Here is an 18,886-nt window from a genome sequence, read left to right as displayed (position 1 = left end):
GGAGGGGGCGGGGAGGGACTGCTTGCTCTTTGCTTTCCGGGACCTCGGACTGGGCGGGGTGGGGGTGGGGGAGACTGCGCCACAGTCCCTTGGCACGCTGGCTGGCTGCCGGCCTGGGCCCAGGGAAGGGTGGAATGAGCTGCCCACCAGGGAAGGCCGTAGCTTAGTCGACTGTCTTCGCTGGGTTTGGGGGGGTGGCGGGAGGCTCCCCTCACCCCCCACCCTCAACCCCAAGCCCCGCCTGCTTGACAGCCAGGTGGGTTGCCTCTCGCGAGTACCCCCACCCAGGGATTCCCCAGGGCTGTGCCGCCCACTCACTGGGCTGGGCTGGGAGGGGGGTGCGCTTCCCCCGCAGTCTACTGCACCGTTATGAGTTACAACAGCGTCACCGCTGCCGGCTGCCGGGTGGGGGTCTCATTCTGTACTGGTGGGCTGGGCTCCTGGGCCCCCTGGACTAGAGGATGCCACCTTTTCTCATATGCTCGCAGAGAAATGTTCTTGCATCCATCCGCCTCTTGGCCTTGAGAGAGAAACTTTGGATTTGGGTGTTGGACCTGCGGAGACTGAGGCCCGGGGGTGCTGTGGCTTCACTGAGGTCACTTAGCAGGTCCTACAGAGTTGTCCTCCGAGGCACTGCCTTGACCATCTAATGCTCTCTGGAGGGGCAAGGGCCAATCTTGCTCTCCAGGCCTCTGGTTCAGTTTGGGGTGGATGACCACCCCCACTGCAGGGCCCCCTTTTCCCAAACCTGAGAATGGAGGAGGTTGCAACTTCTGCAGGGGCTCTCGGGTGTTATGGGTGTGAACACTGCAAGGATAAGAGTTGTCTGGGGACAGGAGAAAATCGCTCATGAAAAACGCTTATCTGAGCAGAGGGGACTGTGGGCCTCTACTATCCTTGTGGGTTCTAGGAGAGAGAGAGAGTTGGCATCTGGAGAGGAAGCCCTGAGGGAGCAACCCAGTTCCAGGCTTCAGTCCCTGTACTGGCCTTGTTGAAAGCCACCTTCAAATTCTCAGGCGGCTGTGGGAAGGGGATGAGGAGATGGACTTTCTCCTCTGACGGCCTGCATCTCACTGGAGAAGAGGCCGGGGAACCATGTTGGTAGGATGGCCTTCTCCCGACGCCTCCCCTGGGGTGTAGCATCTCACCCTTGCTCTCTCCCCAACACCTGTCCCCTGGAGAAACGGACTACTGTTGGTTCTGTGGCTCTCGGAGGTGAACTCTTCCCAAATTCACCTTGTCCTCCTCCTGTCTGAAGCAGATGCCTTTCTCTCAAGGGAAACCGAGGTAGGGAGAGAACTATGTTTTACCTTAGAGCTAGAGCCAGCCAGCGCCATGGTGCAGGTGAGGAAACTGAGGCACAGAGGGTGCAGAGAGTTGCTCCTGGTCTGTCACCTACACACAGGTCTCCTCCCCTGACCCAGCACAGGGGTGTGGATGAGGCCCCTTCCTCTCTCCTCTCCTCCCACAGCCACCAGCCCTGGTAGCGTGAGGCCTTGAGTGCCTCCTGAGGGGTGGAGGCGGCTGTCAGTCAGAGGGGACAGCTCCAGCATTTTCTCCTTCTTTACAAGATGTTTTCAACTTAGAAAGAAAGCAGCTAGAAGAGAGGAGACAAAGTCACTCAATTCCCTTCCCATTGTGCTCCCACAGGGGACAGTTTCCGTGGGGCTCTTGGGGTAAGTGCACCTCTCTCTCCTGTCTGGGTGCCAGCTGTTGTGACCACAGCTGGGAGAGGACCCACGGGGCCAGTGGCCTCAATCCCCCCTCAAACTGCAGGGCAGGATGGCGGTTCCTGCCCAGCCCAGCCTTATTCTGAGTGAAAGGGAGTTACCTTGTTCCTGGCGCATGAGGCAGGGCTCTTCGAACACACCCCCTGAGCACAGAGCCCCAGAAGCTGGACCTGGTGATTCTGCAGCATGGCTTGGGCTGCGGGGAGGGTCACCAGTAATCACCAGGCGGACCTATGGGAAGGGATGGGGTTCCCAGTAAACCAGATCAGAACTAGCTGCCCATGGGGTGACAGTACAATGCCAGAGAGACAAGAGGACCCACCTGGTGTCTGGTTCCTCTGTTGTGATGCCCTTAGGGTCTCCAGGAGGAAGGCCACTGCCCTGTGGTCCTGAGAAGTTGGTGGTGTGTCCCTCCCGGCCAGCAGAGGCAGGGTCAAGCTGTGGAGAGGCTCCTGGAAAGGAACCACTCGTGGAGAAGCATGGCATTGGTTCTGGACCAGAGCCCTTTTTGGCTGGCCCCCTGCCCTTGGTTTTTCTACCTGACAGCTGGGCATGAAAACACCTTCTTCAGCTGGGTCAAAGGGCTTTGGAAACATGTCACCCATTTATTATGGATGGGAAGGGCTATTCCTGGACACTGTGGTGTAGATACAAGCTGTCTGTTTCCAGCTTTCTTGGGGGAAAATGTGGCTGTTCCCTCTATGGGGGATGCCCTCTCCCCTGTGGCCTGTCTAGGGCACCCCTCGAAGGCTTGGAAGGCAGGCCGTCCTTCCCCCGTGCACCCAGGGTTGTGTTTTGACCCCTGAGGGCTTCTGTTGGCTGCCTGTGATATTTAACAGAACTCCCCCCCAGCCAAGCACTGGTGACCAGGGGCCCTGTGGACCTTGCTGCCAGTCCATACCCTCCTCACTGCCTGTCACAGCCCAGGGACACTGTCTCTCCTCTGGTTCTTCCTGGGAAGCGGCTTGTGGAAGAACCGCGGAGATGATGGGCGTAAAGTCCTAGGAGCTGTTTGCACGTGGTGTCCAGAGTGCGGGAGTCCGCTGGGCGTTCAGAGCCTCAGGCAGGCTCACTCTGGGAAGGGCTGTAATGATGATGCTCTGAGGAAGTGAGATCAGCAGCTTTAAAGCACTGTTTAGCCTGGGGAAGGGCCCTGTGTCTTCTCTGTGTCTTGGGAAAGCCACGGTTTTCCTGGGTTACTCACCCATCAGCTTGGATGCTGTGGACTGGACTCCCATTCTTGCCATGAATTGGCTGGTGCAACTCGTGCAGAACAGGGTTCCAGGGGGAGCTGGGATGAGAACCGGGCAGCTTATGGGGTACCGTGTGTCCTTGTCATAGATCTGTCTAGACCGCCCTGGGCAAACTGAGGCAGCTCTTACAAAGAACACCTGTGGTCAGACCCCTGCGTCCTGTGTTTCTAGGGCAGGGAAGGCAACCACACTGCCGTGTTACTCCCCAGCACCTGCGGCTGCCGAAACATGGAGAGGCAGGGGTGGGGTGGCAGGGGGATGCTCACAGTCATCCCCTTCGTCGTCCTAGTGACTTGGATTGTTCCAAAAGGGAACTGAAGCCTGGAGCCACTTGCAAAACCAGGATCCAAGTGCCCTGGGCTCCCCCGGTCTGTTGTTCCCATCCTTCCATCCTGCTGTTCTGCACAAGAACTCCTAAGACAAGATCGGCTGAGTCTTCCCAGAATTGTGCCCCACAAGAGGGACACTGGCCTCAGTCCATAGGATCCTGTCAAAAGGGAAGAACATCCTTAGGTCTTTGGAGGTACAGATGGGCAAGATGTGCCTGTGGCCACCTGGCTGGGGGTGTGGCCGTGTGCTGGGCTTTGACGTGGGGGCCTCGGCTCCTCAGGTATCTGAGTGGCAGTGAAGGGACCCTAGACTGGAAATGCTGCAGAGGACAAATGAGCCCCTGGGGACAGCAACTGGGCTTTGCTGGGGGGCGTGGAGCATGAGGGACAAGACACACACAGACACCTTGTCTGGGGGCACCGGGGAGCCGAGTTTCTACCCTCTTCATTATCTGCTTGTTTCACTTCTATCTATGAGGCTTCTGTTCACAACCTGGTGAGATAATCCCTGCCACAGGGGGCACTGGGCCCAGTGCCGGGGTGGGGGGGTGGGGAGAATTGTGGGAAGCAGAAAGGTGCACATACCTGCGCGTGCTTAGGGACTCGGAACCCCGTTCTTTCCACTCCCTCCCCCTTTACTGGCTCAGTGGTGGCTGTCCCGGGTCTCTGGGCAGGCTGGCCACGTTTTGGTGGCAGTGGCTGACCAACGATGTTGACAGATTTGGCCACTGTTGGAACTGAGCTGTTCCCTCCAAAAGAGTGGGCAGATGGCGAGGTCTTCCCAGAACCAGAGGGTATGTGTGGGGTGTGGGGAATGGGCGTGGGGGACGACTATCCTTTGGTAGGACTGGAACCCTTCTGGACTGGGAGCTCATGTGCCCAGAACTGCAAATGCAGCCAGGCTCTGGGGAGAGTTGCTCAGGTAGTGGAACGACAGCCTGAATCGTGTCCCTGCCCTGAGGTCCTAGTGCCACTGAGTGACCTCACATTCCTTGTTATTCCTGGGGGAGGGGCAGAGCAGGTGTGAGTGGCCCATCTAATGGATGCCAACGCTGAGGCTCAGAGAGATTTTAATAGCCGCAACCACACACAGGTGCACATACACTGTCCGGCTCCAGAGCGGCCGAACCCAGAGCCGGTCCAGGCCTGTGTGACTCCCGAGGAGTGTCCCTCCTCCCGAGCACAGCTGACCATCTCTGCTCACCTGCTATCCCCGCTGCTGGTGGTTTTGCTGAAGTGGCTTAAGACAAAAGGACTTGGAAGTGAAGGTCGTGCGTGTCTCCCCTTTCCCTCCACTCTGGGCTGGGTGCCCAGAGCCGGGCTCTGCTGAAGGACTGCAGGGAATACGGAAGGACAGGACTCCCACCCCACCATCACCTCAGGCCCCGGGACGCACTGCAGGCTTGATCAGACCGGCTGAGCTAGGCCAGGGCACGAGATTCAATGCAGGGGCCCTGGCTTCATGCTTCATGGAGGGTCTCCCCAGTCCCCTGGCCTGACACCTGCCTAGAGCAGCCAGGATGGAGGGGACAGGCAGCAAAGGCCTGGGCTCGCAGGACTGCAAAGCGGAGGACTCGGAGAGGCTGAGTCCCAGCATTCTGCTGTGGGTCTGGGGCAGAAGTCGAGGCCTGGTGACCTGATCCGTCCCCAGAGACAGAGGGAGGAGAGAGGTGGGGGTCGGGGGGACAGGCTCTCTGACCTACTCCTACTCCAGGGCCTGGGTACCCCAGCGATTTGCCTCTGATCAGGTGAGTCGTCTTTGAGCCCATCTCTGACCTGGTCACTTCTTACTGGCTCCCCAGAGCCTGCCACTGGAGACTGAGCTTGGATTAGACACGCTTACCTTTTCCAGCCCGTCTTCCTGCTTCCTTCCGCCTTCCCACAAGTTCTGGCTCAAGGCTCTTCCTGCATGGAGCAGGGATGGATCAGATCACCCTGAAGATTTTACAAAATACGCACGCTGGTCTTCTCTACCCTTCCTCCCCCTTCATGCTCACCCTTCCGTTCAGCTAAGAACCACCACTCGGTCACATCCAAGATGCCCAGGCTGTTCGACCCTCCCCCTGCTCCCAGCCCCGTCATTCCATCATCTCCAGCCTCATTCGGTCAGACCCTCCCTGCCTTTCAAACTCCGGCTCCCACACCGCCTCCTCCATGAAGCCTTCCCTGGATCCCCACCAGGGGAGGTCTCATAGCCCTTAATGCGCTTGTCCCATTAGCATCTGTCTCTTGTGCTAGACAGTGAGCTCATCCTGACATTTGTCAAGTGTTCATCGAGTGCCAGTCACACACATGCCCTCCAGTAACTTGTGGGGGAGGGGGCAGGTGGGCAAGTCACCTGATCGAGGCGACGGCTGCAGAAATGCTGGAGTAATGGCGGGATGAGGCACAGGGGGTGTTTCCGCAATGACATTCAAAGCTGCACCTGTACATACTTTATGACCAACAGTTTCGCATCTAGGTGTATAATTACCTGGAGAAACGCACGCGTGTGCTTGAGGAGACAGCTCCAAGGATATCTAGGGCAGTAAGGCTGGCGGCACAAAAGAGGTCTCCACGTCGGTGTCTTCAGTGTCGTCAGGGATGGAGCAGACAACTAAAAACGTGATCTGACGCAGCAGTTAAAACACAGGGAATTGGGAGATGTTATGTTTTGTAACTTCCACCTCAATAAACATGCGCACGATCGGTATTAACATAAATAAATCTCAACAGTATTGCAAGAAATGGGAAGTTGCAGAATAATACCATTCAGGAACGTTTCATTTCCGTGGAAATCACAGACAAAACTGTTTGTGATTTATGGATATGGACGTGTTGCAGTAGTTCCTAGACTCGCACTTGTGGTCTTTTGGGCGAGGGGAAGAAGGAGCTGGTGCCGGTGGATGGAAGGAAGGACTTTTAATTTGCAAGTAATGCGGATTTTAACAAAAAAGATCTGAGGCAAAAATGATAGAATGTTAACACAAGTTAATTCCATTGGTTTTATTCTTTTAATTTTTTGTGTTTAAAGGTTTTCAAAATTATGGAACGCCTGGGTGGCTCAGTTGGTTAAGCATCTGCCTTCAGCTCAGCTCATGATCCCTAAGTCCTGGGACTGAGCCCCGTATCTGGCTCCCCACTCAGCGGGGAGTCTGCTTCTCTCTTTCCCTCTGCCCCTCCCCCTCCCTTATGTGCTTTCTCTCTCAAATAAATAAATAAATAATTTTTTAAAAGATTTTATTTATTTATTTAACAGACAGAGATCACAAGTAGGCAGAGAGTCAGGCAGAGAGAGAGAGGAGGAAGCTGGCTTCCCACTGAGCAGAGAGCCTGATGCAGGGCTCGATCCCAGGACCCTGGGATCCTGACCTAAGTTGAAGGCAGAGGCTTTAACCTACTGAGCCACCCAGGCACCCCTAGATAAAATTTTTTTTAAGGTTTCAAAATTAGGGGCACCTGGCTAGCTCAGTCAATGGAAGCCTGAGACTCTTGATCTTGAGGTTGTGAGTTCGAGCCCCACGTTGGGTGTAGAGATTACATACAAATAAAATCTTTAAAAAAAACCTTTTTTTAAATTTAAAAAAAAAAGTAAACTTGAATGTCAGAGGAAAGGCATTGACTTTTCCCGGGGAAGCCAGGAAAGGTTCCAAGAGGAGGTGGCAGCTGGGGGTTGAAGACAGGTGGGAGTTGTCACGTGTTACTGGGTGTGGGGGACTTGTGAAAAGGAGATGTGGGATATTCAAGGCCAGGGCACATGTGCAGGGGCTCTCCACACTTTTTAAATGTTTTCTGAATGCCCCTCCCCCACTACCTTCCTCATCCTCGTCCCTGATTCCAGCTACTCAGTCTCTGGGCCATGCACATGGTCAGGAGGCTACTGTTCGAACAGCATGTGTCCTTGGATGACTTTTTTAAGGTCTAAGTAATCTGATGGGGGTTGGGGTAGGAATGAGCCAAATATGTAAAACTGAACATTAAAATGGGGAAATAGCCGCTAATACAGAGAAAAGAAAAAGATTCTTGGATACTGTGCTTGACCACATGTAAATTCAGCTGAAAATCAACTGAAACTGATAGTTTTCTGAGAAGATATAAATCACCAGTTTGACCCCAGAAGAACTAACTAGAAAGTGTGAATGGACCAATAATCACAAGAGAAACTGAGTTTTCATAAAACGCTCCTCCCCAAAACCTGAGGTTTAGCCAACTTTGAATTTTTATAAACCTTCAAGGAAAGATTATTTCTATGTTCTTAAAAAATATTAATTTATTATGAGAGAGTTATAATTTATTGTAAGAGAGACAGAGAATCCTAGGCAGATTCCATGCCCAGCATAGGGCCCGAAGCAGGGCTCAGTCCCATAACCCGAGCGAGCCAAAATCGAGAGTCAGATGCTTAACTGACTGAACCACCCAGGTGCCCCTAATTACATGTTTTTGAAGCTGCACCAACCATACCAGATCACAGAGAAGGAAAGATTCCAAATTATTCTGTGAAGCCAGCATAACACTGACAAAGAACGCCAAAAAAGAAAAATGACTGAAAAAAATCCAATTTCTGAATACTGGTGCAAAATTCACAAATTAATAACAACAAATAGAATTGTACAGTGTTATGTTTAAAAAACAAACGCACCGGGGCGCCTGGGTGGCTCAGTGGGTTAAGCCGCTGCCTTCGGCTCAGGTCATGATCTCAGGGTCCTGGGATCGAGCCCCACATCGGGCTCTCTGCTCAGCAGGAAGCCTGCTTCCTCCTCTCTCTCTCTGCCTGCCTCTCTGCCTACTTGTGATCTCTCTCTGTGTATCAAATAAATAAATAAAATCTTTAAAAAAAAAAAAAAAACAAAAAAAAAAAACAAACGCACCACAAGCAAGTGGGACTATCTTGAACAAAGTCATAGGTCAAAAGAGGTGAAAACTCACATAAACAGCTCCATAAGTGCTAAAAATGGCTTAAAGGCATTTGGTAAAGTTCAACATATGTCCCTGATTGTATCTCCGTTTTTTAAATGTTTTTGTCACTTTATTTTATTTTCTTGCATCTTGGTAAGTATACTTTTTAATCCCCATTCCCTATTTCACCCATTCCCCCCACCTGCCCCCCCTCAGCTAGCCATCAGTTTGTTCTCTAGAGTTAAGAGTCTATTTCTTGGTTTTTCTTTCTCTCTCTCTTTTTCCTTTGATTGCATGTTTTGTTTCTTAAATTCCACATATGGGTAAGATCCTATTTGTCTTTCTCTGACTGATTTTGCGTAGCACAGTACTTGCTAGCTCCATCCATGTCATTGCAAATGGCAAGATTTCATGCCTTTTTAACGGCTGAATAATATTCCATTGTCTCCATATACCACATCTTCTGTATCCATTCACCTATGGATGAAACTTGGGCTGCTTGCATACTTTGATTATTGCCAATAATGGTGCTATAAACAAAGGGTGGGTGTATCCCTTTGAATTAGTGCTTTTGGTTTTGTGGGTAAATACCCATTAAGTGCAATTACTGGGTTTAGGGTAGTTCTACTGTTAATTTTTTGAAGACCCTCTGTACTGTTTCCCACAAAGGCTGTACCAGTTTGCATTCCCACTAACTGTGCATAAGTGTTTCTTTTTCTCCACGTCCTCACCAACGCTGGATTGTTGATTTTAGCCATTCTGACAGGTGGGAGGTGATAGCTCATTGTGATTCTGATTTGCATTTGCCTGATGATGAATGATATTGAGCATCTTTTCATGTGTCTGCTGGCCATCTGGATTTGTCTTCTTTGAAAAAAATGTTTATTCATGACTCCTACCCATTTTTAAATTGGATTATTTGGGTTTTGGGTGTTGAGTTTTATAAGTTCTTTGTACATTTTGGATACTAACATTTTATTGGATATGTCATTTGCAAATATCTTCTCCATTCAGTGGGTTGCCTTTTTGTTGTGTTTTCTTCACTATGCGAAAACTTTTTATTTTTTGATGTGGTCCCAATAGTTAATTTTTGCTTTAATTTCCCTTGCCTCAGGAGACATGTCTAGAAAAATGTTGCTATAGCTAATGTCAGAGAAATTATTGCCTGTGCTCTCTTCTAGGGTTTTTATGGCTTCAGGTCTCACATTTAGGTCTTTAATCCATTTTGAATTTATTTTTGTGTGTAGCGTAAGAAAGTGGTGCAGTTTCATTCTTTTGCATGTTGCTGTCCAGTTTTCCCAACACCATTGGTTGAAGAAAGGCTGTCTCCCATTGTGTAGTCATTCCTCCTTTGTCGAAGATTAATTGACCTTAAAATTTAGGGTTCATTTCTGGGTTTTCTGTTCTATTCCATCCAACTATGTATCTGTTTTTATGCTAATACCATACTGTTTTGATCACTACCACTTTGTAATATAACTTGAAATCTGATACCTCCAGCTTTGCTTTTCTTTTTCAAGATTGCTTTGACTACTCAAGGTCTCGATTTTAACTCTTATTTAATAGGAATAGATGGACATCGCTTAACATAACATTATGCATGTGTGTGTGTATAGATATACACACATAGAAGGGGAAAATGACCACTCTTACTTTAAGCATTCTTTGACATTCCTCTAGAAGTACACTCCAATGCAAATTTTGAAAATAGAAGTTATAAAAGGAGGCCAATTTATCAATGAAAGTTGTAGACGATAAGATTCACTATCTGGAGAAAAAAAAGAACAAGGTCATCTCCTGAAAAACTACGAGAAATAATAAAGGGATAGAGTAAGATGACGCTAATAAATATTAAAATGGTATTTATGACATAGAAACTTTAGACTCATAGAAAATAAAATGGAAGGGAACATTTACAGTATCAGTAAATGCGTTAAACCTGACTAGGAGTCAGTCTAACGGGAGGTGGCAAGAACCAGTCTGGCTGCTGCCATTCACTTCTGTTCCCCAGCACTTAGAAGGGGGCCCAGCAATGGTAATAAAGATTTGTTAGATGCTGAAATTGGCTCACAGATCAAAGGAACAGAAGCGTGTATGTAGACAGAGACCCAAGCACATCTGAGAGGCAGTGGTGACCGTAGTCATCGCTGCCATGCAGTGGTCCCTGCGTGCCAAGAGCTGTGGGACGCCTCCCACCTGTAGCCGAGCCTGGGACCCAGCCTGCAGAACAGTCCTAGTGCGCTCGAGAGGAGCGTGTGTGCTGCTGCCCTTGCGAGGGGTGTCCCGAATCCATGTATTGGGACCAGTAGGGCTATAGTGTTGTAGATACTCAAGTCCTCTGGGTCCTTATTGATCTTCTGTCTGGGGGTCTACCCATGATTGCAAGTGGTTTATTAAACCCCTTCCTCCGTTGAGTTATTCTTTCTCCCTTCAGTTCTGTGTCATATAGTTGCGTGCTCTGCTGTTAGGTGCACATGTATTTATAATTATCATCTCTTCCTGGAGAATTGACCTTTTTAATCATTCTTGGATAGCCTTCTTTGTGCCTTGAGGCAGTTTTGGACTTTGGATCTATTTTGTCTGGGGTCGGTGTGGCCACCCCTGCTCTCTCCTGGTTCTTTTTTTTTTTTTTTTTTTTTTTTCCCTCTTCTGGTTCTCATTTGCATACAGTATCTTCTCCCATCCTTTTTTTTTTTTTAATTTCTTTTCAGTGTAACAGAATTCATTGTTTTTGCACCACACCCAGTGCTCCATGCAATATGTGCCCTCCTTAATACCCACCACCAGGGTCCCCCAACCTCCCACCCCCTGCCCCTTCAAAACCTCAGATTGTTGTTCAGAGTCCATAGTCTCTCATGGTTCATCTCCCCCTCCGATTTCCCTCAACTCCCTTCTTCTCTCCATCTCCCCATGTCCTCTGTGTTATTTGCTATTGTTATTATGCTCCACAAATAAGTGAAACCATACAATAATTGACTCTCTCTGTTGACTTATTTCACTCAGCATAATCTCTTCCAGTCCCGTCCATGTTGATACAAAAGTTGGGTATTCATCCTTTCTGATGGAGGCATAATACTCTATAGTGTATATGGACCACATCTTCCTTATCCATTCGTCCGTTGAAGGGCATCTTGGTTCTTTCCACAGTTTGGCGACTGTGGCCATTGCTGCTATGAACATTGGGGTACAGATGGCCCTTCTTTTCACTACATCTGTATCTTAGGGGTAAATACCCAGTAGTGCAATTGTAGGGTCATAGGGAAGCTCTATTTTTAATTTCTTAAGGAATCTCCATATTGTTCTCCAAATTGGCTGCACCAACTTGTATTCCCACCAACAGTGTAAGAGGGTTCCCCTTTCTCCACATCCTCTCCAACACACCTTGTTTCCTGTCTTGCTAATTTTTGCTATTCTAACTGGTGTAAGGTGCTATCTCGATGTGTTTTTGATTTGAATCTCACTGATGGCTAATGATGAGGAACATTTTTCATGTGTCTGTTAGTCATTGGTATGTCTTCATTGGAGAAGTGTCTGTTCATGTCTTCTGCCCATTTTTGGACATGATTATCTGTTTTTTGTGTGTTGAGTTTGAGAAGTTCTTTATAGATACTTTTTTTTCCCCTCTTCTGGTTCTCATTTGCATACAGTATCTTCTCCCATCCTTTTGCCTGCAGCCTGCATGTGTCTTAAAGCTTGCTCAGGTGAGTCTGTTACAGACAGCCCCATACCCGAAATAACTCACTTAATCCTCATCATAGGCAGTGCTGTTGTTATTATCATTTTTGGAGGAGGAAACCAAGGCACAGGAAGGTCAGGTAACTTCTCTTAGATCCAGTGAAGCTGGAATTTGAACCAGCACTTGACTCAGAGGTCATGCTCTTTGTGTCCATCCTTGTACATAGTTAAATTGAGATTTTGAATTTAAAGGAAGGGTGGTGGGATGGAGGGAAGGAAGAGAATATTCCTACATGACTTTGGGCAACTCTCTAGCTCCTTGGGGGAAAAATAAAGCTGGGCCCCACTATATTCCTTACCCTAAAATATAGTCTAGAAAAAAAAAAGATTAAAATGAAGAAAGAAAAGAACTCAAACTGTACTAGTAGAAAACAAGGGCAAGTATTCTTAGGATGCTCTAGTAAGAAATTCTTCTGACTACAGAAAAATAAGAAATTTCTGTAAGCCTAAGATGTCATAAATAAAATAAAAGAGACCTATGACAGTTTAGAAAAACCTCTTAAGAATCACCATCACTCAGCGTCAGGGAAATACAAATCAAAACCACAATGAGATACCACCTCACACCAGTCAGAATGGCTAAAATTAACAAGTCAGGAAAAGACAGATGTTGGCGAGGGTGCGGAGAAAGGGCAACCCTCTTATACTGCTGGTGGGAATGCAAGCTGGTGCAGCCACTTTGGAAAAACAGCATGGAGGTTCCTCAAAAAGTTAAAAATAGAGCTACTCTATGACCCAGCAATTGTACTATTAGATATTTATCCAAAGGATACAAATGTAGTGATCCACGTACCCCAATGTTTATAGCAGCAATGTCCACAACAGCCAAACTGTGGAAAGAGCCCAGATGTCCATTGACAGATGAATGGATAAGGAAGATGTGGTGTCACACACACACACACACACACACACACACACACACACACACACACAGGACTATTACTCAGCCATCAAAAAGAATGAAATCTTGACATTTGCAACAACATGGATGGAACTAGAGGGTATTATGCTAAGTGAAATAAGTCAGAGGAAGACAAATACTATAAGATTTCCCTCATAGTGGAATTTAATAAACAAAATAGATGAATATAGGGGAAGGGAAGGAAAAATAAGATAAAAACAGAGAGGAAGGCAAACCATAAGAGATGCTGAATTCTAGGAAGCAAACTGAGGGTTGCCGGAGGGGAAGGAGGTAGGGGGATGGGGTAAGTGGGTGATGGGCATTAAGGAGGGGATGCGAGGTAATGAGCACTGGGTATTACATGCAACTGATGAATCACTAAATTCTACCTCTGAGACTAATAATACACTGTATGTTAACTAAACTGAATTTAAATTAAAAAAAAAAAGAAAGGTGCTTTAAAAAAAATCAGTAGGAAAAATTGAAGAGGACATAAGCAGTTCACAGAAAATTAAATGCAAAGGCCCATCAATCAATAAACATGAAAGTAACATCTGCTCTTTCTGATAATCACAAAATGACACATCAAAACAAGACATCAGTTTTCAAGGTTTTTAAAAAAATTTTTTTGTTTTTGTTTTTTGGTTGTTTTTTTTTTAAGATTTTATTTATTTATTTGACAGACAGAGATCACTAGTAGGCAGAGAGGCAGGCAGAGAGAGAGGAAGGGAAGCAGGCTCTCCGCTAAGCAGAGAGCCCTATGCAGGGCTCGATCCCAGGACCCTGGGATCATGACTGGGGTCATGAACCAAGCCAAAGGCAGAGGCTTTAACCCACTGAGTCACCCAGGCACCCAGCACTGGCAAAGTTTAAAGATTTGATAACAAACGGTGTTGGGGGAAAGAGGGCAGGCACTCTCATGCGTGGCTAGGGCAGTTCAGACTTGTTCATCCTGTTTGGAAGACAATTCGGAAACATCTATTAGATTTTTATTTTATTTTATTTTTTAAGATTTTATTTATTTATTTGACAGAGAGAGATCACAAGTAGGCAGAGAGGCAAGCAGAGAGATGGGGGGAAGCAGGCTCGTCACTGAGCAGAAAGCCTGATGTGGGGGCTCGATCCCAGGATCCTGGGATCATGACCTGACTGAAAGCAGATGCTTTAATCCACTGAGCCACCCAGGTGCCCCTCTATCAGATTTTTAGATCCACCTAACCCTCAACTCCTTACTGTTTATCCTGCAGCTCACCTCACACACAGGGACGAAGATACATAACCAAAGATGGTTTTTTTGCAGGCAAAAGGTAGAAACAACCTCTAAATACCCATCAACAGGAGTAGACTCACAGAAATTACAGTGCGTTTTTCAGTGGAACACGTGAGCTGCTATAAAAGCAAGGGACGGGGGCACCTGGGTGGCTCAGTGGGTTAAAGCCTCTTGTGATCTTGTGATCTCTGTCAAATAAATAAATAAAATCTTAAAAAAAAGAGAGAGAATAGTTAAGAAAAACAGAAAGGGAGAATACTGTTTAAGTGCCTCACCCTAAACTTTCTTTTTATATTTCTCCATGGACTCCCCTTCTCTGACATTTATAATTTTCAATCTGGAAAAGCCAAAGAGACATCTCCAGTCTTCATCCTGTCCTCAAGGAAAGGGGGCCTGGAGAGGTTTCAGCAGCTGCAGGGGACCCCTGGCTAGCCTGTCTGCAGAGACGGGACTCCTGTGATGCTGCTTGTGGGAGAGGGTCCAATGACCCCTTTATGCATGTGATCAAAGCTTCATCCTTGGGCGTGGCCCTTTTCTGACACGTAGTCCCACGACTCTTATTTCGCATGCATCCACGAGGGGAGCCTTTTAAAATGCACATTCCCAGGCACCTTCCTGGAGATTCTGATTCAGTGGACTAGGGTAGGGTCCTTAAATCTACATGTTAGCAAGCCCCTCCCTTCACCAAAAGGCGCTGAAGTCCTACTTGAAGTCCCCTGATGGATATGGGCCCCTCTGAACTCCCCACCTCAGCCCTGCTGTCCGTGTCTGGATATCTGGGCTGAAGTCCCCCCGCGTGGGAAAGTGGGGTGCTCCTCAGTCACCAGAAGGGAAGTGGCAGAGCAGATCTATGTGCTTGGGCTTTTATTTTTTATTTTATTTAATTTTAATATTTTATTTGTCAGAGAGAAAGAGAGAGCACAGGCAGGGGGAGCGGCAGGCAGAGGGAGAAGCAGACTCCCCACTGAGCGTGGTGTCCGATGCAGGACTCGATCCCAGGACCCTGGAATCAAGACTTGAGCCGAAGGCAGACACTTAACCGACTGAGCCACCCAGGCGCCCCAGTGCTTGGACTTTGAGTGCAGCACTCCGTCTGTGGGGTCCCTCCCCACAGGCTCATGCTCACCTAGGATGAAGGGTGGCTCCCCAGTTCACCCACCCCAGGGATGAGCAGCTGGATGCAGAGATAGGGGGCCAGCTGGGGGGGGTCAACCAGGGTGCCCCGCCCCCCATGAGAACTCCTCCTGGTGAGATGCTGACAGGCTGTGGGGCTTAGGCTGCTGGGCTGGGTGAGGAACTGTGGGGAGGCTGGGGAGATCTGAGAGTGCTTTGTTGTCCCTGTGCTACAGAGCCTTGGAGGAGCCATCGTCGTGGTCAGGAACGGAGCAGGGACAAGGCTGGGCCACTCAGAAGCACCTGAGGACTGATCGAGAGGAGGGAGGGCCCGTGACCACGCATCTGCCTGAGCCGCACGCCTCACCTGCTGGTCCAGGTAGGTGCTCTTTCCACCATCCCACCCAGCAGTGCTAAGACCCTAACACCATCTTCCTCTGTCAGCCTTAGGAAATGCAGCCACCGCATCACCCATGACCTGGGGCTCTCCAGCCACGGCTTGGGTGAGCGCTCTCCCAAAGCCCTCCTAAACCTACGGCCTAATGGGGGGTGCAGGAAAGCCCAGTCCTCTCTCTGAAGGCCACTGTCCCAGGTGACCTTGGCTCCTGAAGCCTGGGCCTTAAGGGGGCCAGAGACTACTCTGGCTCTGGTCAGGATGTCCCCCGCCCCGCAGAAACGCCCCCAGGCTGAGCGGTTAGCTGGGTCCCGGGTGGCTCCTGCCCGCACTGAGCCCAGCCTGGGACAGGCCCAGAACGCAGCCAGACACATCCCTCCTAAGAGCGCCCTGCCTGTCGACGCGTGTTCCCCAGGAAGGGATTATGACAAATGGTATCTTCGTAGACTCTTCGAGCTGGAAGGGATCTTAGTGCTATATCCCACCTCAGTCTCTTTTTACTTCTCAAGCCTCCCTTACATCAGGAGTGCTGCTGACAGTGTCGTAGCTGAATGTCTCAGAGAAACCAGATGTGATTTTGTCAAAACAGTCTAGGATACCCTAGGGTCTCAGGCAGCCCTTCCCGGGTTCGGCTGCCTCTTCCCTGCCTGGCCTCAGCCAGTCTCTCCCCCGACCCACCCCGTCACCACTCCCCTGTTTCCACCTACCCAGTGGCTCCTAGCAGCCCATGTGCTCTGTGACAGGGACGCTGGCGGTGATCGGTGATCGGGTATCCCAAACTAGAAGAGGTTAAAGCCAAGTTAGCATCACAGTGAGGCTTTCTTCCCAGTTCAAGTAAGAAAGTTAACAAAATCAAGAGAGGATTGGGGAGTCGATGGAGGCTGTCCCGCTGATAAGATATCTCCAGTTGAGAGTCTCTACAATGTCTTTGCTGCCAAAGACGAAGTTATCCGTGTGGGCTGTTGGCAGAGAAGATTGTGATTATTGTCATTATCCACAAAAGCGGTCCTAGATGTAGCTCGTTCCTGTGCCGATCAAAGTGCCAGATGTCCACGTCTCCCTCCTAGTTTCCTGGTCCAGCCTGAGAGGGCCCCCCAGGGCAAGGAATCTTAGCTAGAAGCAGGATCTCACTTCCATCCCTCTGGCCATGCCCTCTGCCCCAGCCCATGCCGGACCCTTGTCCCTCCAGTTTCGATCTCTGAGAGGCGGCATCGAATCGTGGTGATGAACACAGACTGAGGGGCGAGGAGGGTTCGGGTCCCCGCTCCACCACTACTAGCCCTGCCATCTCTGTGTATGTCAGTCTTCTCATCTGTAGAATGGGGATAGCAACAGTACCCCAGGGGAGCTGTGAGGATTAAAGCATGACAAAAGCCATACTCCGCTTCCTGAAGCAAGGTAATGCCCTTCCTGCCCTGCTCCACCGTCATCCACCGCTCCGCGTTGCCTGTTCTGTGACTACATCTATGAGGTCCTTTAAGGGCCTCAAAAACAGAAGCTTTATCATTTTCCTTGCACGTAATAAAAAATCCGTGGTGTTTGCTGAGAGGGAGGGTTTCTACCCTCAAGGCGGATGAACGAAGTCCCCCAGGAATGGACGTGCAGCCCCAGACAGCCCCACGGACAGCCCCACGGACAGCCCCACGGACAGCCCCATGGACAGCGCCACGGACAGCCCCACAGCTGGGAGTTTGCTCCAGGCTCTTCTGCCTCCCCAGCTCTGCCTGGGTGCCGGGTGCTGGCTCTGTCCACGGGGCAGGTTTGGGCTCCCTTGGGTCTGCGGGGACCTCAAAGGCAGGGAGCAGCATTTGGACTCCAGCCCTCCGGGTACCCATCAGGGTGAGGAGAGGATGCCCAGCCCAGGCCAGAGCAGGCAGTGCCCGCAGTTATTACTCCCATTCTTGGATGAGTTCAGGCCAGGCGGACAGGACGTCCTTGTCCTTGTTCAGCACCGGGAGGTGACCAGAACCTCTGCCCCTGGAGCTTGGCTGGGAAGCCCGAGGCCAGCAGAGACCAGCTGTGATCTGGTGCCCCCGACGGAGAGCCCGGCCCGCCCCACGCCCCACACCTCCACTGTTTCCCTAGCGGAAGAGAGGCCCCTGCCACGGAAGAGAAGGCACTGGGTTGGAGTAGGACAGACCTGTGTCCAAAACCAGGCTCCTCACCAGGTGGGAAGACCGTGGCCATGTCACTTAGCTTCTCTGAGCCTCTATTTTTCCATCTGTAAAACGGGAGAATAAAACCCATTCCATAGGGTTTCCGGGAGGCCAAATGGATCAACATGCCCAGGGCACCTGTCCAGCGCCTGCGCGGGGCGGGCGCTCGGTGACCTGCGGTGGTTCTGTTCCATCCGCCAGAGGCGCTCTTCCAAGCTGCCTGGGGTAGCTGCCTCAGTCCTGCGAGACTCTCACTTTCCTCAGTTGAAAATTTCCTCACTTGGCCTCAGGGACGTGGTGATATCTTTGGCAGGGGAGGGGAGGAGGAACAGTCCAAATCTTCCCAGATGCCTGGCAGGGGAGCAAGGCTCGGCGGGGCAGAAGCAGAACTCTGGGCGGCTTTCGCGGAGATTTCCGCTCTGGTGCTGCCAAGCTCAGGAAGCTGGGAGTGGAGTGACGGGGAGAGAACACACCAGACCACACTGCTTTGCGCAGGGTGCTATGTTCCTCTTTATTCATGCAACGAATGAATGAATTTGTTGGGATTCCAGGCTCTAGGTGGAGCAATGGGAGATTCAGTGACAAGACGGATAGACATGGGCCCTGCCCTCATGGCATCTTCATTCATTCTCATGGGGGTGAGGACAGACAGGGAGCAGCATAAAGGATGGCAGGGGATCAATCGGGGGAAACAAAGAAGGAGGGGGGACTGGGAGAGCCTGGGGAGTTCCATTATTAAATAGGGTCATCAGGACAAGTCTCACCGAAAGGTGACATCTGAGACACCAGTTGTCTCTCCCCCACCCGGGGAACCCCTGACAAGCACGTGAGCTCAGAATGGGGGCCGGGTGCCTTTCATGAGATCTCCGGATAGGAGCTAAATCGAGAAACCCTCTTAGTCCCAGCCCAGGTAATGTCATGCCCTTCCTCCGAAGCCTTCAGTAGGTCCCTATTGCCTACACAGTTAAGCACAATTATTCATTCTGAGGTTCAGGACCTTCCTGCTATCTCACCAGACCCCGCTCATGCCAGCTCGGTAGCCATGCCAGTCTACCTGCCATTTCTGGAATATTCCGCACTCTGCTTCCGTCCATCACTCATCCGTCCCCTCTGCCCAAACTGCCCCTATC

General features: G+C 50.0%; 1 protein-coding gene across 6 annotated transcripts in view; it reads left to right on the top strand.

The window, feature by feature from the left end:
* The window catches only part of TMEM63C (transmembrane protein 63C), a 129,785-nt gene that overhangs the window by 60,664 nt on the left and 50,235 nt on the right, over positions 1–18,886 (top strand). For all 6 annotated transcript variants that reach the window (XR_006818636.1, XM_046007622.1, XM_046007624.1 and 3 more), the window contains exon 2: positions 15,443–15,585. The gene's annotated coding sequence lies outside the window, so the exon portion shown is untranslated. The remainder of the gene's footprint in view (positions 1–15,442; positions 15,586–18,886) is intronic.

The sequence above is a fragment of the Meles meles genome, chromosome 6, assembly GCF_922984935.1.
Source record: "Meles meles chromosome 6, mMelMel3.1 paternal haplotype, whole genome shotgun sequence".
Taxonomy (NCBI): Eukaryota; Metazoa; Chordata; class Mammalia; order Carnivora; family Mustelidae; genus Meles; species Meles meles.
Note: the sequence above shows the minus strand (reverse complement) of the source record. Positions and strands in the feature narration are given on the sequence as shown.